The sequence below is a fragment of the Pristiophorus japonicus genome, chromosome 13, assembly GCF_044704955.1.
Source record: "Pristiophorus japonicus isolate sPriJap1 chromosome 13, sPriJap1.hap1, whole genome shotgun sequence".
NCBI lineage: Eukaryota > Metazoa > Chordata > Chondrichthyes > Pristiophoridae > Pristiophorus > Pristiophorus japonicus.
The window spans coordinates 26,530,737-26,558,528 of NC_091989.1; the positions used below are offsets into that span (position 1 = coordinate 26,530,737).

General features: G+C 45.8%; 1 protein-coding gene across 1 annotated transcript in view; it reads right to left on the reverse strand.

Annotated features, from left to right (window-relative positions):
• Nucleotides 1-27,792, reverse strand: part of shank3a (SH3 and multiple ankyrin repeat domains 3a) — a 1,463,579-nt gene that overhangs the window by 1,254,676 nt on the left and 181,111 nt on the right. The gene's annotated exons all lie outside the window — the stretch shown is intronic.

Genomic DNA, 27,792 nt, shown 5'->3' on the forward strand with positions numbered 1-27,792 from the left:
AATAAATTACATCTACTGCACTGCCATTGTCTACTCTCTCTGCTACCTCTTCAAAAAATTCAATGAGGTTGATCAAGAAATTCTTTTCCTTTTGAAATCCATGATGACTATTCGTTATTATATTTTTGGAGGATTCCATTATTTTTCCTACCACCGATGTGAAGCTGACTGATCTATAATTCCCTGGCCATGTTCTATCCCCCTTCTTAAATATAGGTATTACATTAGTTATCCGCCAGTCCTCTGGCACTACATCTTTTTCCAACAAATTATTAAATATGTGTAATAATGTCTCTGCTAGATTCCCTAGATTATTTTAAAATGCGTGGATACAATCCATCCAAGCCAGGGATTTTATCCTCTTTGAGTTTGATTAGTTTATTTAATATAGCCCCTCTTTATTTTAAATGTACTTATCTCATTACTAATCTCATTCAGTGTCATGTCCACCTGTTCTATCTCCTTGGTAAATACTGAAGCAAAGTAATGATTTAATATCTCTGCCACCTCTCTATTGCTGCCTGTGGTATTATCCTGTCTATCCCTTAATGGCATTATTCCCATCCCAACCTTCCTTTTTTATTGATGTGCATGTAAAATATTTTATCTTGTTTTATGTTCCTTGATAATTTAATTTCATAGTTTCTCTTTGCCTTCCCAATTGTGTATTTGACTTCTCTCCTAATCTTTTTATATTCTCCCTTCTCATGCACTCCCCTGCTGTCTACGTACTTAATTCCTTAACCTCAATTGTTCCCTTATAGCTTTATTCATCCATGGAATCTCATTCGTGTTTAGTTTGTTCTTTCCTTTTAGCAGAATATATTGTTCCTGCACTCTGTTAAACACTGTTTTAAATGTTTCCCATTGCTGCTCTACCTTGTTTTTTGCCAATATTTTTGCCCATTTTATTTTCCCGTTCTATTTTCAGCCCCTCAAAAACATCTTTTCTCCAATCTATTATCCTGTTTTTTGTTATACTCATGTCTTTCTCAATTATCATCTTAAAGCATATTATATTATGATCATTATTGCCCCGATGTTCCCCTACTTATACTTTTCTTATCTACTCTGGTTCAGTCCTCATTATTAGATCCAATAGCGAATCCTCCCTTGTTGGGCTTTTTACATATTGGGTTAGAAAGGCGTCCTCTAAAACATTGTAGGGACTAAATTCCCTTATCCCCTTTACTTACCTCTTCTGTCCAATTAATATCAGGGTAGTTGAAATCCCCAATGAATATTATTCTATCTTTTTTAGTCATTTTCCTAATTTGTCTGTATATTTGTTCCTCCACCTCCCTTCCACTATTAGGTGATTTGTAGACTACACCTATTATTGTGATTGGTCCTTTATTATCTTTTATCTCTATCCATATGGATTCTACTTTTGTTTTACTGATAGCTGCGTCACTTTTTTCTACTGCCATTATATTATCCCTAATAAGTACAGCTACCCCACCACCCATTTTTCCCTCTCTATCTTTTCTAAATATGTTATACCCTGCAATGCTTAATTCCCAGTCCTGATTTTTCTGCAGCCATGTCTCAGTAATCCCTACTATGTCTGGTTCCTCGCAACACATGATTGCCTCCAGCTTCCCTGTTTTATTTCAAACACTGTGTACATTGCTATACAGACAGTTTAACTATTTTTAATAGGATTTCCTCTCACTTTATGTTTAACCATCTTTTTAGGCTCCTGTTCTATAACTCTATTTATTCCCTTGCTATCAATGTCCTCCCTTACTTTATTCTTTCCTATGCTCTCTTTACCTGTTTTGTTTATATTTAGAATGGTTATGTTTCTTGTAGATCCCTCCCCTCATCTTACTATTTAAAGCCTTTGCCACCTCCCTATTTACCCTTTCCGCTAGGACACGGGTCCCATCCCAGTTCAGGTGGAGCCTGTCCCATTGGTACAGCTCCTTCCTGTCCCAGAACTGGTGTCAGTGTCCCATGAAAAGGAGCCCCTCTTTCCCACACCAACCCTTCAGTCACGTGCTAATTCTCCTCATCTGTCTGTTTCTATGCCAATTTGCATGTGGCTCATGCAATAATCCAGTGATTATCACCCTCGATTTCACCCCCCAGAGACACAGACAGCGAGTGTGAAAAAATATTACACTCCTAATCCTGCAACATTCCTGTGTGACATTCAGCAGAGGGTTTCTGGACCATGGAATGCTTTGTCACAGGGACTGGTTGAGGTAGAGACCATTGCATCTTTTATGGAAAAACTTGAAGCATAGATGGCGGTTGAGCAATGGGCCATGGGATGAGTTTCGGATTGTCCCAACAACGAACCAGCACAATCGCAATGGGCTGAATGGCTTCCTTCTTTGCTGAAAATGTCTATGGTTCACTGAAAGTTGTATGCAGGGTAGCATGTAAACAAGGAAGGGGGCCAACAATGGAATCACGGAGGCATTCCCATAGTACAGGGTTGGGAGGTGAAACCATTGTCGGAAATGTGCACTGGAACAGGTAGATGTGGAACCACTGAGGGAGATAAAGATGGGGTAAAGAAGTGGTTGAACATGGCAGAGAGGCATATGAAGGGATATGGAACAAAGACAGGTTGTTGAGTTCCAGGTCAGCCATGACCTATTTGAATGGCAGTACAGGCTCAAGAGGTGGAATGGCCTATTTCTGTTCCTATGCTGGAGGCTGACAATGAGTAATCCACCCAAAGGCAGTGGCTGGCATTGTGGATAGGGGCATGTACTATCGCTTTTACTGCTTTCGCCCCTCAGCCTCTGCAGTGAGCAACTTCTCATCCTCGGTGATTTCAACCTCCATCTCATGCTCTCTCTCCTCTGAGTTCACAACCCTCCAATCCTTCTTTAATCTCTCCCACCATTTAAACTCCCCTACCCATATTCATGGCCACCCCATCGACCTTGCCATCTCACGTGGCCTCGCTACTCTCATCAAGTCAATCACAGATAAGGCCATCTCTGATCATGTCCTTATATCGTTCACCACTCATATCCCCCTCCCCACTCCCTCCCAATCATCTGTGTCCTCCCCTGGAAAAAACTCTCCCTCAAGTCATTTAAAACTGTAGTTTCAAACACCCAACTGTCTATCCTTTGGCACTTCCATTCACACGACATTTCTACAGCTACCAATCTGATCAATCACACCCTCACCTCCACCTTTGATGCCCTTGTCCCCATTAAAACCATTACTTTCTCTCATCCTGGTTGCTCCCCCTGGTATGGCCCTAATCTCTGTTCCATTAAGTCCAAGGGACGCAGACTTGAACGCTTATGGCGGACAACTGGTTTAGCCGTTCATTGCTAGATCTGGCGGGAACATAAAGCACTATCGGGTCCTGCTCTCTTCTACCAAAACTGCTCACTATCCCAGGATCATCTTGGAATGCAATGATAACCCACGGCTTCTCTTCTCCACTACAAACGGTCTTCTTAAACCCCTCTTCCCTTCCTCCTCGACCCTCACCTCCAACAAGTGCGAGGAACTCATGGACTTCTTTGTCGGAAAGATTGAGACCATCCCTTCAGCTGCCTCTGTCACTTCCCTCCCTTACCCTAACACACTGGACAAAACATGCCCTGAGATTTTCCCCTGCCCTCGCCCTGAACTTGCTTCTTTATTAAGTTTCTCTCCTATCTCTCCTCATACCCTCTTCGAGGTTATCTTGTCCATTCTGCTCACTTGACCCTATTCCCACCAATCTGCTGACCACCCAACTTCCTTTCTTGGCCCCCATCTTAGCTGATATTGTTAATGGTTCTTGTAATATAGAACTCCACCTAGTGGACTACTGCTCCATCTAGTGGACTACTATGGTAATGCAACTGCTGCTGTAAATACATGGGGGCCAAAATTGCACCCTGTTTCAATGGTTTTTACCGCAGCTATGGTTGAGGTTGCCTCTTGAGCGAAATTCTGCTCGTAATTTTTTTTATTCGGATCCGGAAGTCGCTCTTAATGGGGGCGGTGACTACACGAGAGGGGCGGATACGTGGCGGTGGCAACACTTGAGAGGCGGAAATTGGGAGCGGTGCAGAGTGACCGCCGCGATGACATCATCATGGTGCCACGTCACCACGGCTCTCTCCTTCACTTAAAGGGGAGAGCCTCCGTGATTTTAAAACTTTGGCCCACTGGGCCACCAGAGAGGGTTTTGGCCAGGCCAGCGGCCTGGCACCCAAGAGAGGGTGCCAGGCTGCCTATTGGCGGCCCAGCCGAACCCGGAGGCATAACTGTCGGCCCGACATGGCAGTAGGCCGCCAAAAGAAATATATGGCGGCAGCGGCAGTGCATCCTCCCCTTTAAGGGAAGACACACCGCCACTGCAGAAGGCCTCAGCTTCATTGGACCATCACGAAAAAGCAGGTTTCGGCACCGCTGGACACGCCGAAGATTTTCAGAGTGGAATTTTGCCGTCGGGAAGGTAGATTGGCGGTGTGCACGGTGATGACGCACTTAACACAGATCGCCAGCAGCGGAGCGGTGGGGGGAGGGGGGGGAGGGGGAACGGGGCACCGCCGGGAATCCTCGGAAGGGCAATTGGGCTATCAGCGGCCATTCCACAAAAAGTCGACGGCCACTCCACTCCACAGCATGGCCGCTGATTTGCGATGGTAACAGGCCTTAAGGAGCGGAGCAATTTTGGCCCCATGATGTGTTGGAGCTATCTTGTAGTGTACTTGTACTTCTTTCAATTTAGTATACTATATTCGCTGCTCACAATGTGGTCACCTCTTCATTGGGGAGACCAAGCGTAGATTGGGTGACCGCTTTACGGAACACCTCCGTTCAGTCCGCAAGTGTATCCCTGAGCTTCCAGTCACCTGTCACTTTAATTCTCCATTCCATTCCCACTCTGATATCTCTGTCCAACGAAGCTCAATGCAAGCTCGAGGAACAGTACCTCATCTTTCGTTACAGCCTTCTGGACTCAACATCGAGTTCAAAAATTTCAGAGCATAACTGCTGCCAATCTTTGGCTCCCTTCCCCCTCGCCCCCTCCCCTCCCCAAAGCCTCTTTCTTTTTTTCTCCTTGTCTCTAATGCCAGTTGGTTATTATCCCGCCATTCACCCTATCTTGACTAATGTTTTTCTAACTCCTGGCATTACAATTTGAATTTGGGCCATCATCCCTTTTGTCTCTCTAATCTCTCCTGTCTTCCAACCTATCACATACCTTCCCTTTTGTTCTTTCTTCCCCTCCCCCTTTCAGTGCTTGTTAAGAATCTGTTCTTTCCGAACACTCTCCAGTTCTGATGAAGGGTCATCGACCCGAAATGTTAACTCTGCTTCCTCTCCACAGATGCTGCCTGACCTGCTGAGATTTGTAGCATTTTATGTTTTTATTCCAGATTCCAGCAGCTGCAGTATTTTGCTTTGGTACTGTTGTAATGTGTGTTGTTAGTGCTATCGTAAAGAATATATTACAGTTCTCTCTCCTAAGGTACTGTTCCCTCCCTTCAAATCTGCCATCATCACCCTGTCCTCAAAAAACCCTCTTTTCTTGCGAACTACCACCCCATCTCCAACGTCCCTTTCCTCTCCAAAGTCCTTGAATGTGTTGTTGCCTCCCAAATCCATGCCCATCTTTCCTGCAATTCCATGTTTGAATCCCTCCAGTCAGGTTTCCGCCCCTGCCACAGTACCAAAATGGCTCTAATCAACGTCACAAATGACATCTTGTGTGACTGTAACCATGGTAAACTAGCCACCCTCATCCTTCTCGACTTGCCTGCAGCCTTTGACATGGTTGACTACTCCATCGTCCTCCAACGCCTCTCCTCCGTCGTCCAGCTGGGTGGGACTGCACTCATCTGTTTCCATTCTTATCTATCCAGTCGTACCAAGGAATCACCGGCAATGGCTTCTCTTCCTGCTCCTCCCACACCATTACCTCTGGAATCCCCCAAAAATCTATCCTTGTCCCCTTCCTACTTCTCATCTACATACTGCACCTCGGTGACATCATCCGAAAACACGTTAGGTTCCACATGTACGCTGATGACACCCAGCTCTACCTCATCACCACCTCTCTCGAACGCCCGCCCGCCCGCCCCCCCACCCCATTTCTGATTTATCACACTGGTTCACCAACATCCAACACTAAATGAGCAGAAATTTCCTCCAACTATTACTGGGAAAATTGTAGCCTTTGTCTTCTATCCCCGCCACAAACTCCATTTTCTAGCCACCGACTCCATCTCTCTCCCTGGCATCTGAGTGAGGCTGAACCAGACTGTTCACAACCTTGGTGTCATATTTGTCCCTGAGCTGAGCATCTGACCACACATCTGCTCCATCACCAGGACTGCCTACTTCCATCTCCTTATCATCCAGCTCGTCTGCTGCTGAAACCCACATCCATAACCTTTGTGACCTCTAGACTTGACGATTCTAATGCTCTCCTGGCCAAACTCTCATATTCCAGCCTCCCCAAACTTAAGCGCATCCAAAACTCTGCTGCCTGTATCCGAACTCGAACCAAGTCCCATTCACCCATCACCCTAGTGCTTCCTGACCTACATTAGCTCCCGGTCCGGCAACACCTAATTTTTAAAATTCTCATTCTTGATTTTAAATTCCTCCATGGCCTCACCCCGCCCCACTATCTCAGTAACTTCTTCCAGACCTACAACCCACCCAGTTCTCGTCGCTCCTGCAATTCTGGCCTCTTGCGCATCCCCGATTCTAATGTGGCTCAGTGTCAAATTCTATTTGATAACACTCCTGTGAAGCACCGTGGAATATTTTATGAAGTTAAAGGCGCTATATAAATACAAGTTGTTATTGGACCATGCATGTTAAGCCACACCCACATGCATAACATTACATTGAAGAGGATACAGTTGCTACATCAAGCTTTTCTCCATTCAGAATTCCAAATTCCAGTTATAATTTCCTGAGATTTGGATCTCAGTGAATTCCTCAAGGGTAAGATTAGAGGCTCCAATCCTGATGTGGGTCCTTTCAGTTTGGGGCCTCACTAGACCGGAGCAGAGGTCAAGTGGCCATTATTCAGGCATGATCCTAAGCAATGAATGTCACTGAACTATTCCACCACCCGGAGGAGCATCACAGTTGCACCCAATCCTGACCTCACCAGACAACCTCACTCATTACTCAATAACGCTGGAGCAGGGACCCTGACAAATTGCCCCTTTCCTCCATCAAATTGTGCCATACCTATAGCTGGCCCACACCGAGAGCAACAAACGCAGCACAGACCAGGCCTGGAACCTGGACCGAGTACGACACTGGGCAGTGCCAGTGCTAGGGAGGGTGAGGTGGGAAGAGACAAACCTTCATTTGACAGAATACTCCAGATTCTGAAAAGAGTCACAATCTCAGCATTTAAGAAGTCTGAATGGACTCATACAATCCTTGATCTAATGTCAATGAATCCCACAGAGAGAAGTGTGTAACCTAGGGTGACCGCTTAACCAGATATATCTCAAAAAAGCCTTGAATACTCCAAAGCCTCACATTACTTCACCAATCTCTTCATTGCTCCATGTCTGGAGATAAAATCTGAAAGATGAAACCTCTTGCTAAATCCTTGCTCTCTTTAATTGACACTGTGCTACATTATTCAGCTGTAGCCCTCATATTATAGGGTAACAGATGTTAATGAATTTCACAGCCTGATAAAGAATTCCCAGAAAATAGCTGGCCGAATGTGTGACCATCTACCAGTTTCTCCACCACCTCCCTCTCATTAGTATTCAGGCAGTGATACAAGTTTCATTCACTCCACGATTCGCCAGACAAAAATATAGGCTTTGCTAATCGATTCAAAGCTATTTTTATACCCAGAGAACCTGCTGCCACGGCGCAACAATTGTGAGGCTCATTCAAATTCCTTGCTATTCCTAATATCTGTCTTCAATCAAGTTGGCCCTGGCTCCTGACACCTGGCAGCTCATGTTTTTAGATTTAGTCACAGGGTAATGAAACATAATTGGCACAAGGGCACCCTCAGAAGGCTATGGGAGATTCCTGCTTGGCCAGGAGAGCTGACTGCTGGTGGGAAAGTCCACGTAACCCCGTCCATGTCTCCTCCATCCCGCAAACCCTCCCCTACCTCCAAACTGAATTTTGTCCCTGGTTTAATCCCTGCCTCCTGATGGCCAGACTCTCGATGGGCTAAGGTTTCTCAGATGTTGCACACCAAACGTGCCTGTTCTTCACATTTGAGACTAGACAGTGAGCGACAGTTGGCTATCTGTCGACAGAGGACATTGCAGCTAATTCTGACCTCACCAGACGTTGATTAAGAATGGACTTTCAAACAGACGCTGGTAGATAGTGGTTGGGAGCAAAACCTCTGGTTGACTTTGTTCCCCCACCACCGTCCGCCCCCACCCCCAACCGGCATTAGAAAAATGGGTGCCAACGTCAGTTATCGTCAATTACCCAAATTGGCCTCCTGGTTCAGTTCAGCTAATTTAGAACAGGCTTGGGATCAAACTAGGAACTGTACTGCACCAGGCCGTGCCATTGACCTACTGAAACAGCAGGGGAAACAACTGAAGTAGCGCTTTATAACATAACCTAGAGACCACATAACAGCAATAAAAAGGCATTTTTATCATCATCACTTCAATGCTCTGGAGAGTCAACTCCCTTCAACAATAACAACTTGCATTTATATAGCACCTTTAATGTAGTAAAACTTTCCAAGACACTTCTCAGGAGCGTTACCAGACAAAATTGGACACTGAGCCACATTAGGAGATATTAGCACAGGTGACTAAAAGCTTGGTCAAAGAGGTAGGTCTTAAGGAGCATCTCAAAGGAAGAGAGATATCGAGAGGTAGAGAGGTTTAAGGAGATAATTCCAGTGCTTAGGGCCTAGGCAGCTGAAGACACGGCCTCCAATTGTGGGGCAAAGGAAAATGGGGTGCACAAGAAACAAGAATTGGAGGAGCGCAGAGACCTAGCAGGGTTGTAGGGCTGGAATAGATTACAGAGATAGGGAGGGGTGAGGATGAGAATTTTAAATTTGAACCATTGCCAGAGTGTAGGGGTGATGGGTGAATGGGTCTTGATGCCAATTACGATACAGGTAGCAGAGTTTTGGATGAACTGAAGTTTACTGAGGGTGGAAGGTGGGAGGCTGGAGAGTATTGGGATAGTCGCATCTAGAGGTAGCAAAAGCATGGATGATGGTTTCATCAGCAGGGACAGAGATCGACGATATTACGGAAGTAAAGTAGACCATCTTCGTGATGGAGAGGATAGGGGGTTAGAAGCTCAGCTGAGGATCAAATAGAAAACCGGTTGCAAACAGTGGTTCAGTCTCAGACAGTGGCCTGGGCTGGGGATGGAGTATTTCACCTCTAGCATAGGTCTTTGTGGAGTTGTTCCACTCTTTGCAAGGCAAATTAATTACTAATTAATTACATATTGTACTGTATGTATTATAGAATCATAGAAATTTACAGCACGAAAGGAGGCCATTTCGGTCCATTGTGTCCGCGCCGGCTGACAAAAATCGATCCAGTCTAATCCCACTTTCCAGCTCTTGGTCCGTAGCCCTGTATGTTACGGCACCTCAAGTGCACATCCATTTTAGGGAATAACACCCCCGTAGGTACAGAAGGGAATAGCACCTTCTGCAGGTACATTAAGGAATTGCACCCCCGGTGTTATAGGAGGGAATAGCACTCTCTTGTACATAAAATAGGGAATAGCACCCCCTCTAGGTACAGAGAGGCAAGAGAATTAAATGGGTTAATAGTCCTGATTTTAGTTTTCAGTGTATTTAATTATATCCCTCAGGGTTTTCCTTGCACCAGGCCTACAACGGAAGCTCATCGCAGTTCATGGAGCATACAAAGCTTATGTGCTTGTCTGTGAGCAGAAATTTTCTTCAATTAAATATTTGGAAGACCGAAGCCATTGTTTTCGGTCCCCGCCACAAACTCCGTTCCCTAGCCACTGACTCCATCCCTCTCCCCAACTTCTGTCTGAGGCTGAACCAGACTGTTCGCAACCTTGGTGTCATATTTGACCCTGAAATTAGCTTCTGGCCACATAATCGCACCATCACTAAAACTAACCCATAACATCGCCCAACTCCACCCCTGTCTCAGCTCATCTGCTGCTGAAACCCTCATCCGTGCCTTTGTTACCTCTAGACTAGATTATTCCAATGCCCTCCTGGCTGGCCTCCCATATTCTACCCTCCGGAAATTTGAGGTCTTTTAAAACCCTGTTGCCTGTGTCCTAACTCACACCAAGTCCCGTTCACCTATCACCCATATGATTGCTTTCCTACTTTGGCTCCTGGATAAGCAACGCCTCAATTTTAAAGTTTTCATTCTTGTTTTCAAATCCCTCCATGGCTTCGCCCCTCCCTAGCTCTGTAATCTCCTTCAGCCCCACAGCCATCCGAAATATCTGTGCTCCTCTAAATCTGGTCTCTTGAGCATTCCCGATTCTAGACCAATACGTTGAGGAACCAACTAGGGGGGAAGCCATCTTAGACTGGGTGTTGTGTAATGAGAGAGGATTAATTAGCAATCTCATTGTGCGAGGCCCCTTGGGGAAGAGTGACCATAATATGGTGGAATTCTGCATTAGGATGGAGAATGAAACAGTAATTTCAGAGACCATGGTCCAGAACTTAAAGAAGGGTAACTTTGAAGGTATGAGGCGTGAATTGGCTAGGATAGATTGGCGAATGATACTTAGGGGGTTGACTGTGGATGGGCAATGGCAGACATTTAGAGACCGCATGGATGAATTACAACAATTGTACATTCCTGTCTGGCGTAAAAATAAAAAAGGGAAGGTGGCTCAACCGTGGCTATCTAGGGAAATCAGGGATAGTATTAAAGCCAAGGAAGTGGCATACAAATTGGCCAGAAATAGCAGCGAACCTGGGGACTGGGAGAAATTTAGAACTCAGCAGAGGAGGACAAAGGGTTTGATTAGGGCAGGGAAAATGGAGTACGAGAAGAAGCTTGCAGGGAACATTAAGGCGGATTGCAAAAGTTTCTATAGGTATGTAAAGAGAAAAAGGTTGGTGAAGACAAACGTAGGTCCCCTGCAGTCAGAATCAGGGGAAGTCATAACGGGGAACAAAGAAATGGCAGACCAATTGAACAAGTACTTTGGTTCGGTATTCACTAAGGAGGATACAAACAACCTTCCGGATATAAAAGGGGTCAGAGGGTCTAGTAAGGAGGGGGAACTGAGGGAAATCTTTATTAGTCGGGAAATTGTGTTGGGGAAATTGATGGGATTGAAGGCCGATAAATCCCCAGGGCCTGATGGACTGCATCCTAGAGTACTTAAGGAGGTGGCCTTGGAAATAGCGGATGCATTGACAGTCATTTTCCAACATTCCATTGACTCTGGATCAGTTCCTATCGAGTGGAGGGTAGCCAATGTAACCCCACTTTTTAAAAAAGGAGGGAGAGAGAAAACAGGGAATTATAGACCAGTCAGCCTGACCTCAGTAGTGGGTAAAATGATGGAATCAATTATTAAGGATGTCATAGCAGTGCATCTGGAAAATGGTGACATGATAGGTCCAAGTCAGCATGGATTTGTGAAAGGGAAATCATGCTTGACAAATCTTCTGGAATTTTTTGAGGATGTTTCCAGTAAAGTGGACAAAGGAGAACCAGTTGATGTGGTATATTTGGACTTTCAGAAGGCTTTCGACAAGGTCCCACACAAGAGATTAATGTGCAAAGTTAAAGCACATGGGATTGGGGGTAGTGTGCTGACGTGGATTGAGAACTGGTTGTCAGACAGGAAGCAAAGAGTAGGAGTAAACGGGTACTTTTCAGAATGGCAGGCAGTGACTAGTGGAGTGCCGCAAGGTTCTGTGCTGGGGCCCCAGCTGTTTACATTGTACATTAATGATTTAGACGAGGGGATTAAATGCAGTATCTCCAAATTTGCGGATGATACTAAGTTGGGTGGCAGTGTGAGCTGCGAGGAGGATGCTATTAGGCTGCAGAGTGACTTGGATAGGTTAGGTGAGTGGGCAAATGCATGGCAGATGAAGTATAATGTGGATAAATGTGAGGTTATCCACTTTGGTGGTAAAAACAGAGAGACAGACTATTATCTGAATGGTGACAGATTAGGAAAAGGGAAGGTGCAACGAGACCTGGGTGTCATGGTACATCAGTCATTGAAGGTTAGCATGCAGGTACAGCAGGCGGTTAAGAAAGCAAATGGCATGTTGGCCTTCATAGCGAGGGGATTTGAATACAGGGGCAGGGAGGTGTTGCTACAGTTGTACAGGGCCTTGGTGAGGCCACACCTGGAGTATTGTGTACAGTTTTGGTCTCCTAACTTGAGGAAGGACATTCTTGCTATTGAGGGAGTGCAGCGAAGGTTCACCAGACTGATTCCCGGGATGGCGGGACTGACCTATCAAGAAAGATTGGATCAACTGGGCTTGTATTCACTGGAGTTCAGAAGAATGAGAGGGGACCTCATAGAAACGTTTAAAATTCTGACGGGTTTAGACAGGTTAGATGCAGAAAGAATGTTCCCAATGTTGGGGAAGTCCAGAACCAGGGGTCACAGTCTGAGGATAAGGGGTAAGCCATTTAGGACCGAGATGAGGAGAAACTTCTTCACCCAGAGAGTGGTGAACCTGTGGAATTCTCTACCACAGAAAGTAGTTGAGGCCAATTCACTAAATATATTCAAAAGGGAGTTAGATGAAGTCCTTACTACTCGGGGGATCAAGGGTTATGGCGAGAAAGCAGGAAGGTGGTACTGAAGTTTCATGTTCAGCCATGAACTCATTGAATGACGGTGAAGGCTAGAAGGGCTGAATGGCCTGCTCCTGCACCTATTTTCTATGTTTCTATGTTTCTATGTTTAATCGCTCAACCATTGGTGGCCATACCTCCAGCTACCAAGGCCCTAAGGTCTGGAATTCCCTCTCTGCCTCTCTTTCCTCCTTAAAACCTACCTCTTTGACCAAGCTTCTGGTCATTTGCCCTAATATCTCTGTGTGGCTCAGTGTCAAATTTTACTTTATAATGCTCCTGTGAAGCACCTTGGGACGTTTTACGACATTAAAGGCTCTATATAAATACAAGTTGTTGCTATTTTTGGGTTCAATTCTAGTCAGATCACATCCGGAGTACTCGGTACAGTTTTGTGAATCATTCCCTTTTACTCGCTGTGTACTGTACATGTACAGGAGCTAACACTGACACACACACGGCCTGTACAGTACTACACGGGAGTAAATCGTTCCCTTTTACCCGCTGTGTACTGAACATGTACATGAGCTGACACGGAGATGCACAAGGGCCGTAAAATACTACACAGGAATGAATTGTTCCCTTTTACCGGCTGTGTACTGTAGATGTGCAAAAGCTGACACTGAGACACACACGGGCCATACAGTATCAGATAGGGGTGAATCGTTCCCTTTTACTTGCTGTGCATTAGTCACACGGACTATGCAGGACCACATGGCACTGAATCATTCCCTTTCACCTACTATTTACTGCAAATATTTATCTTACCAAATCTCATCTTTAGTCTGGAATGTTCCAACTAGCTTTGGTAAATATCATCTTTCTATCTGTTTCCTAAAGCCCATTGATTTTTTGCTGAAGTGAATGGGTACAGATTAACCAAGCTTTGACATTTCACATAAGTAATGTCACAGAGCAGAGGCCGACTCTATTGCACTACCCCGTGGCATTGCACTCTGTGTGCTGTTTGTCTTGTTGCAGAATTGAATGTTACGTTGAGGTAAACACAAAATGTACCTCCTTACCCCCACCACCACACCTACCCGCTGCCCACTCAAGATCACAGTATGACCCCAGGTCCACAAGACAGCATCAAAACAGATGAAAGTTCCCCAGTTACTGAAGTCGAATCATTCACTTTTCTCTTCAAAGAAAATCGATGGCAAGAAAGAATTGTCTTTGAGCACTCATCACACCTCTCAGACACATCTCAAGTGCTTGACAAACAATGAACTACTTTGCAGTGCAGTGACTGTTGTCATATAGACAATGTGGCCAACATTGGCCGCGATTTCCCTTACCGGGTCGGGAGTGAGGCGGGTGACGTTGGGGGCAGGTTCCGACCCTGCTCCCATCTCCAAGCCGGCTTCCCCCACGACTTTCCCCTGATTAGGCTTGTTAAGCCCGCTCAGTGAGGTTTCTGGCCAATTAAAAGGAAGCGGGTCTGATTATATCATTTGATGAAGCGTCATCAGCCGGTTTCCTTAAAGGGGCCATGTCCACATTCATTTTGACAGTTGTGCTGTCAGAGTTCTACAGCATTGAGGTGCTGCAAACGCTGACAAGCCCTGCACAGAGGTGCACGGCTGCACCCAGGCTCTGCCATCACTCCGTCGATATGCTTATGGAGGGAGTCACAGCACACAGGGAGGTTCTCTTCCCTTCAAATGGGCAGAAGAGACCTCCCCAGGAGATCAGCCTGGTTGCACATTGCACAGGAGGGCACAAGCAGGGATGTTGTCAGGAAGACCTGGCTGCAGAGGCACAAACCTTTCAATGATCTCAGTAGATCACGAAAAGTTACTGCAAAGCCACACTCAACCTCATCCTGCTGTGACACCCATCACATCCCCATCACTTTGCCTTCCCTACTCTATCCCTGCACATCTGTACTCACACCAACTTAACATGCATCTCCATCTATCCCTCGCTCTCTATCTATCTACATTATCACGTCCCCATCTCACTCGCCACCCCTCACACTCACCCTCATCCTTGTCCTTGTCCAATCATACCAACTGACAACACACAAGGGTAGACACTTGGGTCCTTTAGCCAATGTTCATGTAATGTGTTGCCAAACATTGAAATCTTTATTTTCAACACTCTGCCTTCTTGGACAGATTTGAGTTCACCTTTGGAAGTGGCTTAGTGAGTTGTAGTGAATGATGAGACATGACGGTACCCCCCACCCACAATGGTGATGAGTGTGAAAAGAATAGCTTGAGCATTGCAGGGATGCTCTATGGTGGCTTTGTGGGGTGGTGCCAACCTGGCACATCATGTGGCAGCCAGAGTGTACAACATCAAGTGAAGTAAATCTGGCCATGGTGAGGCCAGCCCTGGCAGCAATGTAGTCGGGTGCTGATGCCGTGTCCTGTGCAGATTGCTGAGAAGGTTGGATGATGCTGGTGTGCCTCGTGATGTTAGTGTTGGGGCTGATCATGGTGGGATTCTTAGGACCAAGGTGAGATTTGTTCAAGGGCACTGATGCTGCTGGAATAAATGGCAGCTGAAGTTGAGATGACAGGAGCGATCTGTCAATGGTGAGAGAGGTTGCTCCAAGGAAGTGACAGTGAATAGAGAGTTTACTCCAAACAGTTCTAATCTTCTTAAAGCTGAAAAGTGTATTTCAAATCCTGAAGGCTCCAGTTACTAACATTGGAAAGTGAACATCTCCATCCATTCCCTCGCTCTCTATCTATCTACATTATCACATCCCCATCTCACTAGCCACCCCTCACACTCACCCTCATCCTTGTCCTTGTCCAATCATACCAACTGACAACACACAAGGGTAGACACTTGGGTCCTTTAGCCAATGTCCATGTAATGTGTTGCCAAACATTGAAATCTTTATTTTCAACACTCCGCCTTCTTGGACAGATGTGAAATGGTAGCTTTTATACCACTTTTGCAGCTGTCACCTATTCAGAGCAATGGAGAGTCACTGAAAACCCGACATACTTACCTGACGTGATCCTCGCTCACTGTGAAACTCGTCAAAAAGATGGAAAAATGGTAAATAGATGGTAAAATGCTGTTTAATTACTTTTTAACAACCTCTTAACTATTTCAATGGGCTCACCCGCCGTCTAGTGTCGGGTCTGTAAAGCACAGACAGACCGGACACTTGGGAAACTGACATGGCGGCAGATTCACAGCGGGCTGTCGACCCGCTGTCAATCTTTTAGATTTTGACAGAGGACCCGCATCCAAATCTGTCCTCTGAGCGCCGGTAAGATTCCGGCCACTGTGTGCAGAGCAGAGGTCCCACAAACAGGAATGAGGTGAATGACCAATTGTCAGTTTTTGGTAGCATTGTTTGAGGGAGGGATGTTGTCCAGGCCATCGGGAGAACTTGTGCCTGCTCCAGTAGTGGCGCGGGATCTTGAACATCGAACCAAGGCATTTGAAGAAGCAGACGGTTTCACATCTCATCCTGTGAATGGCACCTCCGACAGGGCAGCACTCCCTCAGTACTGCCCCTCTGACAGGGCAGCACTCCCTTAGTACTGCCCCTCCGACAGGGCAGCACTCCCTCAGTACTGCACTGGAGTGTCAGCCTTGATTGCGTGCTTGTCGCTGGCGTGCGACTTGATCCCAGAACCTAACTCAGAGAGGCGAGAGTGCTACTGACTGAGCCAAGCTGACAGGGCAACAGTCATTTTCTGAGTTAGTGTCGATCTTGCTCAGCACCAGTGTGTACTCGTTGAACCTGCAGCTCCCTTATTGCTTCTGCTGAACATCGGTCAGTCACAGTGATGTTGCAAGGTGACTCTCCACCTTCGCGCTGTACACATCCCATCCCTCCCCCAACATGAGAGCGACCAAGTGCCCAGGAAAGTCTCCTCCAAGTGAAGCAATTTTTTTTTAAACAACAGTGAGTTCGTCCTCAGTATGAATCCAGCTCAGAAAGTCTCCTCTAGTGATTAACTTGCAAGTTTATAAATGCACTGGGAATCTGGGCTGTGGCTATTATAAGATCCTGGGCTATAAATTACATTACTTATGTCCACTGCGGACATGTGCCTGTGGCAATTTCAGTCCAGTTCTGTGTCAGTGTAAGCCCAATGCATAAAATTGACCCTATTTTATCACAAAATTGGTGACTTCACTCAGAAAGACCACAAGATATGAGAATTGGGAATGTCACACTGTTGGGATTAAACCACTGGTTGGAGAAAAATGGAGGGAGCTTTACTCTGTACCTAACCCATGCTGTACCTGCCCTGGGAGTGTTTGATAGGAGAGATTAGAAGGAGCTTTACTCTGTATCTAACCCGTGCTATCCCTAACTTGGCAGTCCCTAATGCTTACGGTAGGTACCATCCCCCTTCACTTATTGGTTATTGCACATTACATTGTCGACACGGCCCTGGTTTGGAACAGACAGTTGTGTGCCACGAGTCTGGCTGATTTCTTGATGTGTGACATTGGATCAGTGATGAGTCGTGCAGGTGACATTCAGAAGAAGCTTTTGACCTTTTGTAGCAAGCAACAGAGTAAAGCTCACCCCATTTTGCTCCAGTTATGTGATTTAATTCCAACAGTGTGACATTTCCAATTCTCAAACCGCCATCCTTGTGGCCTTTCTGAGTTCAAATCTCAGCGCGACCCCCCTCACGAGCAGTCTCTTTCTCAGTTGGGTAGTTTTTTGACAATGATGTGCAGTGTGAAACAGTCGCAATTCCCTACTGAAGCGGTTGAAAAATTGGATATGGAAGACTGCACCAACTGATTGGTGGGGAGGGAAGTGTACCTCATCATGACTTTGGGAGAGGCAAGAGAATTAAATGGGTTAATATTCCTGATTTTAGTTTTCAGTGAATTTAATTATATCCCTCAGGGTTTTCCTTGCTCCAGGCCTACAACAGAAGCTCATCTCAGTACATGGAGCACACAAAGCTTATGTGCTTGTCCGAGAGCAGAAATTTTCTCCAATTAAATATTGGGAAGACCGAAGCCATTGTTTTCGGTTCCCTACCCACTGACTCCATCCCTCTCTCTAACATCTGTCTGAGGCCGAACCAGACTGTTCGCAATCTTGGTGTCACATTTGACCCTAAAATGAGCTTCTGGCCACATATCCGCAGCATAACTAAGCCCGCCTATTTCCACCTCCGTGACATCGCCCGTCTCCGCCCTTGCCTCAGCTCATCCGCTGCTGGAACCCTCATCTATGCCTTTGTTACCTCTAAACTTGACTATTCCAACGCACTCTTGGCTGGCCTCCCACATTTTACCCTACGTAAACTTGAGGTCATCCAAAACCCGGCTGCCCGTGTCCTAATTCGCACCAAGTCCCGTTCACCCATCACCCCTGTGCTCGCTGACCTACATTGGCTCCCGGTTCAGCAATGTTTCGATTTCAAAATTCTCATTCTGGTTTTCAAATCCCTCCATGACCTCGCCCCCTCCCTTTCATCTATAATCTTCTTCAACCCCCCTCCCTCCTAATTCTGCCCTCTTGAGCATTCCTGATATCGGTCAACCATTGGTGGCCGTGCCTTCTGTTGCCTACGCCCTAAACTCTGGAATTCCCTGCCTAAATCTCCCCGCATCTCTTTCCTCCTTTTAGATACTCCTTAAAACCTACCTCTTTGGCTAAGCGTTTGATCACCTGACCTCATTTCTCATAATGCGGCTCGTTGTCAAATTTTTGTCTTGTAAACGCCTTGGAACATTTTACTATGTTAAAGGCGCTATATAAATACAAGCTGTTGTTGTTGAACCTGCCTGGGAGCTTGTCCAGGGTCCTAAACTATTCTGACATTGAGAAGTGGTACTGAAGTCCATTTCCTTCCATTTATCTCTTGCTATGATGCAGTTTTGAATGGTGCCCTGGAATAGGCCTCAATGCCTACAGGGCGAGGGAGCGGGGAAACCTGCCAGGGTTGCCACTGCTAATTTCCATTCCAGGACACCTCCTGCAACGTGTGCACATTGAGACCATGGGGCTCTGCTGGGATGTTACCCTATGGCTGCTGATTAGACTCATTAGTCTCAGTGTTGAGGCTCACAAATAAAGAATGGACAATTGAACAGAAACCAAAGACACCCGACTCCTGTGGGACCAGAACCCCAGCAACAGTCAGGAGCACAAAGGGATGCCGAGGGTGGGTCATGGTCAGCACGTCACAAGATGAACCGTATGATTGGGGACCCCTCATCAACCCACCGAACCCCTTGATTAGATTCCAGTCTGTAACTCACTCCCAGTTATCTGTTATTCTATATATATATACCACCAAACCCCTCAATTGGATTCCAGTAACTCACTCACGGATATCTGTTTTTCTATATATAACCACCAAACCCTTTGACTGGATTCCAGTTGTAACTCATTCCGGGTATCTGTTTTTCTTAATATTAACCATCCAAACCCCTGGATTAGATTCCAGCCTGTAACGCACTCCCAGGGATCTGTTATTCTATATATAAACCCCCTGAACCTCTCAATTAGATTCCAGCCCACAACTTACTTGCGATATCCGTTATTCTAAACAAAGAGGAATAACTTGCTGGTAACGGACGATAAATCTGAATCCAATAAAAGCTGGACAGCATTAGTGTACCGGTGGGATTGAATGTAAAGCTCAACACAGACCTTCTCCCTGTTCCCCCACCACTGCAGCAAACTTGTCTTCAGATCAACAGGTTGTTAATTTTCAATTTTCCCTGTCACCCTGACCATGTCCCTGCCCCCGCCCCACCCCCACTGCCACTGGTTTATGGTTTCAAAGCAATAGCCGTACCGTATGAGTGAGGAGAGATAGAGAGACGACTAGTCTGTCCTCATTTGACATTAGCTTTCGAGCAGGATTCTCTGCACAGGCAGCAGAACAAATATCCCTGGTGATTCTCATCTCTCTGGAAGCGTCTTGGTGCATTGTCTGAGAATAGCTAACTCAGCACAGCTGCTGATAGACTCTATACTCATTTATGGCCATCTCCCCTTCACACCCTGCCTGTAATCTCTATACTCATTTATGGCCATCTCCCCTCCACACCCCGCCTGTAATGTATACTGTAACCACTCATGACCCTCACCCCTCCACACCCTGCCTCTATACCCGCTCAATGCCATCTCTGGTGTAGTTTGAGGGAGGAATATTGGCCAGGATACGGGGAGAACTCCCCTGCTCTTTGAATTGTGCCATGGGATGTTTAACATCCACCTGAATGGGCAAACGGGGCTTAGATTTTACAGTCACTTGAAGCCCCGCACCTCTGGTAATGCAGCACTGGAGTGTCAGCCTAGATTATACACTCAGGTCCTGGAGTGGGAATTCAGAGCTCTCTGTTAACGCCAGTGAAACTAACTGGCAAAGTGCACCGAGATGGGAATCTCATTCGAGATTCCCAAAGGCAGGAGAATTTTCAAACTGAAAAGATCCTTCTGGCCTTCATGTGTTAGTCACAGTTCAGTCTGCATCCACTAAATAAACGTGTCATCTTTATTTATATTTTAATTTTAATTTTACTGCAGTCTTTAAACACTAGTTGAATTTAATAAAAGTCACTCACTATAATGGAGGGTGTTACAGTCTCTGACTGCAGTTCCCATAATGTGTTATTGAACTGTTCTTCACAGTCACACTAGACCTCCCCATCCAGCTCGCTGACTCCATCATGCCAGTGTCAGTTTTGCTCAGTTGGTAGCACTTCTTCCCTCTCGGTCAAAAAGCCCCATCAGCGACTTTAAGCACTTCATCCAGGCCGACACTCCCAGTGCAGTGCTGAGGGAGCGCTGCACTGTTGGAGGTGCCGTCTTTCGGATGAGGCGTTAAACCGAGGCACATCGGCCTGTTCAGATGGATTATAAAAATATCCCGTGGGAATATTGTAAGATTAGGGGAGTTCTCCAAATGGCCTGACCAACACCAACAAAAACAGACTGACTGATGTGGATTTCACTGTTGTTTCTGGGATATTACTGTGCACAAAATGGCTGATGGTTTGCTCACAGAACGTCAGTGAGTGCAGTTCAAGGTTTTTGAGCTGAGTGAGAGGTTGGTGAGATATGTGATAAAGGGCAAGACTTAGTTCATTCAGTTCATTAAAACAACTAACGGTTTCCCCAGCACTTAATTCTGATCAAGCCCGAGTTGCAGAGGCCCCTCACCCAGTTTTTTCGATCACAAATTTCACCGACTGTTAAAGAGGAATGAGAGACCCTTTTATGTGAGCGTGCGAGTTTCAACTGGTTAAGACCCAGTGCTTGGGACGGTCGAAGCTGTTGGCAGACACAGAGCCAGCACTGTAGGGTGGGACACACAGCAGAGTTACCCCTCTTGGAGGGAGTGGGACAAGGTCACACCCCCTCTGAACGGAACCAGTCTGCCGAGAAGGGTCAGTGCTGACTGCATGGCTCCTCGCTTCATACATCCTGAACTGAGCAAGAAGGAGCCTCCTGCAGTACAGCTCCATTAAAATAGTGGGCACCCACAAGGGAAGCAGATAAACTGAGACAATCTCAGCTCCAAATTAATTTTGTTTAAATAAATGGATCCACTACAATGCATGGAGGATTTCCATGGATACTCATGAGTCAGCACGGATGATTTCACACTCTGGATCATCTATATCAAGAAGAGGCTCAGGCTGGCAGTGAATAGCATTGGTAGCCAAGTGGCTATGGTCCTGGATGATGGGTCATGGGTTCAAATCCCACCACAGGAAATTGTGAAATTAAATTCAATCAATCGGCTAGGTGTCAGAAAATGGCCATAAAAACTGTTGGATTGTAATACAACTTAACTGCAAACCCACACAATATGGTTGTGTCTTCATATCCCTCTAGGTAACCAGGATTAAATACTGCCTAAAAACAAATGATAACATGTTCTGATACCTATACTTGGGTGGCGTGCACTTTGTGTGACCCTGGATATCATGCAAGAACACAGTTGGCTTTGCTGTGATGCCCTCCATAGTTCAAAAGCCTGTCGATACTCCTGGTGTCAGAGAGCTGCCAGTGTCGGTGGAACTGATCCCAGCATCTTCCGGATACGAGTTGGGAGAAAACTGGGGAAATCAATAGCTCCCATTATATAGGGGTTCTCCCTGATGTCAGTTATTCAGATATTATTCAGTGCCACTGATATCAGCAGTGGAGGGAATAGCAGCAATGAGGTGTTCTGTACAACCTCTCACTGCCTCATCCAATGCTAGGCCCGGCTATCGATTGGAAATTGCAGGGAATGGACAATTACACCCAGCTGAATGGCCATTCCTCTGAACTGGTTGAACCACCTCACTTTAGCTACACTTCCAGCATGGCTTAGATACAGAGTAAAGCTCCCTCTACACTGTCCCATCAAACACTCCTAGGGCAGGTACAGCTCAAATTAGATACAACAACAAATTGCATTTATATAGCACCTTTAACATTAGAACGTAAGAATTAGGAGCAGGAGTAGGCCTTCGAGCCTGCTCCGCCATTCAATAAGATCATGGCTGATCTTCCACCTCATCTCCATTTTCCCATCCGATCCCCATATCCCTTGATTCCTCTAGAGTCCAAAAATCTACTACATCATCGGGGGTCCCTCGTATCGAGGATGACTTGCTTCCACAAGGGATGAGTTCACAGGTGTTTCAATGAAGGACCTAATATTCCGGATCCTGAACTACATCTTGAAGGGTGGAAGATGCCTGTGTGTGGATTTTTTTAACGTGTGGTGGCTGTTGCACACCAGCCACCACACAAGCTTGACAGAGCTAGGTCTTGGTCCAGTGGCAAGGATTAACCAAGATGACTGGAGACCAGCTCTGCTGCACGGACCTATTGCGCACACATATTGCAGTGTGGACTGGCCCGTGCTGCCCCTGGGCTCTCGCCTCTTCTGGACCCCGAACTCACCCTGGCCTCTGATCACATCCCTCTACGAACTCTTGCCGTTCCTTCGCCCCGACCTCGTCATTCCTGCTGTACCTGCCCGTACTGCAATCAGGCGTTGCCCTCCTGCAGCAGCACGCACTGCTCCCTGAAGTGGTATACCGCCACACACTGCTCCCTGTAATGGCCCCGGCCTGCTGATAGTCTTGTAGGCCGGGACCGTGCCAATTTCTGGGCCGGGCCGCCGCAGGCTGCTCCCTCTAATGGCACCGACCTGCTGATGGACTTGCAGACCAGGACCGCACTGATTTCACTAATATGAACTTTCAACAAAGGGGCTTTTACCCAGCTATCTATCTATCTATCTCAGCCTTGAATATACTCAATGACTCAGCATCCACAGCCCTTTCGAAAGATTCACAACCCTGAATGAAGAAATTTCTCCTCATCTCAGTCTTGAATACCCGACCCCTTATCCTGAAACTACAAAGTGGCCAAAACTAGTGGGAGCACAGAAGAGTGGGAAGCTTTTAAAAGCCAGCAAAGAATGATTAAAAAAATGATTAGAAAAGGGAAGATAAGGGAAGATATGAAAGAAAACTAGCACAAAATATAAAAAGAGATAGCAAGAGTTTCTATAGGCATATAAAAAGGAAAAGAGTGGCTAAAGTAAATGTTGGTCCCTTAGAGGATGAGACCAGGGAATTAGTGATGGGGAACATGGAGATGGCAGAAACTCTGAACAAATATTTTGTATCAGTCTTTACGGTAGAGGACACTAACAATATTCCAACAGTGGATCATCAAGGGGCTATAGGGGGGGAGGAACTTAACACAATCACAATGACTAAGGAGGTGGTACACAGTAGGATAATGGGACTAAAGGCAGATAAATCCCCTGGATCTGATGGCTTGCATCCAAGGGTCTTAAGAGAAGTAGCGGCAGGGATTGTGGATGCATTGATTGTAATTTACCAAAATTCCCTGGATTCTGGGGAGGTCCCAGCAGATTGGAAAACTGCAAATGTGACACCCCTATTTAAAAAAGGAGGCAGATAAAAAGCAGGAAACTATAGACCAGTTAGCCTAATATCTGTGTTTGGGAAAATGTTGGAGTCCATTATTAAAGAAACAGTCGCAGGACATTTGGAAAAGCAAAATTCGGTCAGGCAGAGTCAGCATGGATTTATGAAGGGGAAGTCATGTTTGAAAAATTTGCTGGAATTCTTTGAGGATGTAACGAACAGGGTGGATAAAGGGGAACCAGTAGATGTGGTATATTTGGACTTCCCGAAGGCATTTTACAAGGTGTCACATAAAGGGTTACTGCACAAGATAAAAGTTCACAGGGTTGGGGGTAATATATTAGCATGGATAGAGGATTGGCTAACGAACAGAAAACAGAGAGTCCGGATAAATGGTTTATTCTCTGGTTGGCAAGAGACTAGTGGGGTGCCGCAGGGATCAGTGCTGGGACCCCAACTATTTACAATCTATATTAACAAGTTGGAAGAAGGGACTGAGTGTAACGTAGCCAACTTTGCTGACGATACAAAGATGGGAGGAAAAGCAATGTGTGAGGAGGACATAAAAAATCTGCAAAAGGACATAGACAGGCTAAGTGAGTGGGCAAAAATTTGGCAGCTGAAGTATAATGTTGGAAAGTGTGAGGTCATGCACTTTGGCAGAAAAAAAAATCAAAGAGCAAGTTATTATTTAAATAGAGAAAGATTGCAAAGTGCTGCAGTGCAGCAGGACCTGGGGGTACTTGTGCATGAACCACATAAAGATAGTATGCAGGTACAGCAAGTGATCAGGAAGGCCAATGGAATCTTGGCCTTATTGCAAAGGGGATGGAGTATAAAAGCAGGGAAGTCTTGCTACACAGCTATACAGGGTATTGGTGAGGTCACACCTGGAATACTGCGTGCAGTTTTGGTTTCCATATTTACGAAAGAATATACTTGCTTTGGAGGCAGTTCAGAAAAAGCTCACTAGGTTGATTCCGGGGATGAGAGGTTTGACTTATGAGGAAAGGTTGAGTAGGTTGTGCCTCTACTCATTGGAATTCAGAAGAATGAGAGGTGATCTTATCGAAACGTATAAGATTATGAGGGGACTTGACAAGGTGGATGCAGAGAGGATGTTTCCACTGATGGGGGAGACGAGAACTAGAGGGCATAATCTTAGAATAAGGGGCCGCTCATTTAAAACAGAGATGAGGAGAAATTTCTTCTCTCAGAGGGTTGTAAATCTGTGGAGAGCTGTGGAAGCTGGGACATTGAATAAATTTAAGATAGAAATAGACAGTTTCTTAAATGATAAGGGGATAAGGGGTTATGGGGAGCAGGCGGGGAAGTGGAGCTGAGTTCATGATCAGATTAGCCATGATCTTATTGAATGGCAGAGCAGGCTCGAGGGCTGTATGGCCTACTCCTGTTCCTATTTCTTATGTTTTTATGTCCCATAGTTCTAGACTCTCCAGCCAGGGGAAACAACCTCTCAGCATCTACCCTGTCAATCCCCCTCAGAATCTTATATGTTTCAATGAGATCTCCTCTCATTCTTCTAAACTCTAGGGAAGTTAGGCCCAATTTACTCAATACATAGTTAAACATCCCAAGGCGCTTCACAGGAGCATTACCAGAGAAAATCTGACATGGAGCCATAAAAAAGTTATTAGTAAGATGACTAAAAGATTGGTCAAAGAGATAGGTTTTAAGGACTGTCATGAAGGAGGAGAGAAAGGTAGAGAGGCAGAAAGGTTGGAGGGAATTCCAGAGCTTAGGGCCGAGGCAGCTGAAAGCACGGCCGCCAGTAGTGGAACAATTAAAATAGGGATGAGCAAGAGGCCAGAATTAGAGGATGCAGAAATCTCAGAGGGCTGTAAAAGCAAAGCCTTAAAAACAAGGATGAGAATTTTTTAATTGAGGCATTGCCGGACTGGGAGCCAATGTAGGTCAGCGAGCACAAGGGTGACAGGTGAATGGGACTTGGTGAGAGTTAGGATATGGGCAGCCGAGTACTGGTTGAGCTCAAGTTTATGGAGGGTGGAAGATGGGAGGCCGACCAGTAGATCATTGGAATATTCAATTTTAGAGGTAACAAAGGCATACAGCATGGTTAGATACAGAGTAAAGCTCCCTCTACACTGTCCTATTAAACACTCCCAGGGTAGGTACAGCACGGGGTTAGATACAGAGTAAAGCATCCTCTACACTAACCCATCAAACACTCCCAGGGCAGGTACAGCATGGGTTAAATGCAGAGTAAAGCTCCCTCTACACTGTTCCATCAAGCACTCCCAGGGTAGGCACAGTACGGGTTAAATGCAGAGTAAAGCTCCCCCTACACTGACCCATCCAACATTCCCAGGGCAGGTACAACATGGGTTAGATACAGAGAAAAGCTCCCTCTAAATTGCCCCACCAAATGCCTTAGCTCAAACCTTAGACGAGGGCCCCCTACTGCTCCATTGTGATATTTTCCTGTTTCTTACACCATTTGTTCTATGGACTGAATATGAGCTTGTCACAGAAGACTTCCATCCTCTCTCCCTGGACAGGATTTGAACCCGGTCACAGAGGGTTGGACCATGCCCTTGCTCTATTAAACAACATTTCACTAGCCACATTGTGCGGGAAGGCCAGTTACACACAGCAAGTGATTGGACCAATGTAGTGGGTCACAGAAATTGGTTATTTTGCGGTTATTAACATCTGGTGATTAGGTCATCTGACATTTATATACAATACATAGAAGTTACAACACGGGTACTTCTATGTTTGGGTTAGTCTGTTACAGCATTTACTCTAAACAAATAGCCCTTATCACATTTAACCGCCCTATGCCCAGGGTCGTAACAATGCATGGAGCCTACAGGGCCTGTATCCAGGGGCCTCCATAAACACTGAGCACCGTCTACCGGTTCCGTTAATTGCAATCCACAGGTGGAATTTGAATGCTGCGGGGAGTGACTGATTGCAGCTTGCACGCAGTCCCAGTAGCGGGAAGATGTGGTGGGGAAAGTTCTAGAAGCTTCTGCAGCTTAATTGATAGGGAGATGGTGTTGGGGTAGGTGAGGGTCAGGGCTAAATGGTCTTGGTTCCCAGGGCTCAGAGAATTCCTCATATGACCCTTCCTATTCTATATCCAATCAACCCCTCTGTCTCTTATCCACCTATCCAAACACTTCATGTCCCTGTATGATTTGCTCTTCATTGTACCAGAAGTGCAAACCTGTGTAAAACAGCGGTAAAAATAATCAACAATGCAATTTCACCATTTGTATACTCATATCACACAGCAACACAACATTTATATAGCATCCTTAACATAGTAAAACATTTCAAGGCACTTCACAGTAACGTAATCAGATCAAATTTGACACTGAGCCACATAATGAGACATCAGGACAGGAGTCAAAGAGGTAGGTTTTAAGGAGCGTCTTAAAGAAAGAGAGAGAGTTGGAGCGGTTTCGGGAGAGAATTGCAGAGTTTAGGGCCTCGACGGCTGATGCACAGTTGCCAATGGTGGTGCAATGGGAGTGAGGGATACATAAGGGATACACAAAAGGCCAGAATTGGAGGAGCATAGAGATCTAGGAGGGTTGTAGGGCTGGGGGAGCCAATGTAGGTCAACGAGCACAGGGATGATGGGTGAACGTACTTGGTGCGAGTTAGGATACAGGCAGCAGAGTTTTGTATGAGCTCAAGTTTACTGAGGGTGGAAGATGGGAGGCTGGCTGGGAGAGTGTTGGAATAGTCAAGTCTAGAGATAACAAAGGCAAGGGTGAGGCTTTCAGTTGAATCGCAAAACCAGATAATTTGGAAAAAAAGAGATGACTCTCTTAAAGGTACCACGCCTCATAGCTCTGCCCTCCCCAGAATTAAATAATTGCCTCTCTGCGGTCAGAACTGAAGTAATGTGCGGAATGAGTTGCAAAGGGTACTATTAGACCCCACTGTTTAACCCTCGCCTGTCATAATTTGGGGGTAAAATGAGAAGAGGTCGCTAAATAAATTACTGGCTGGTGGCATTGGGGAATCATGGTCTTCGTCCCTGTTGTTCAGCCCCAGTAAAATCTGAACAATGGTTCATTGTTTATTCACAGAATGAAACACTTAACTGTGATAACATTAAATGCAGCTCACTGAAACATGAAGACTACAGCAATGTGTTTTAAACAGTTATATGTCTCCC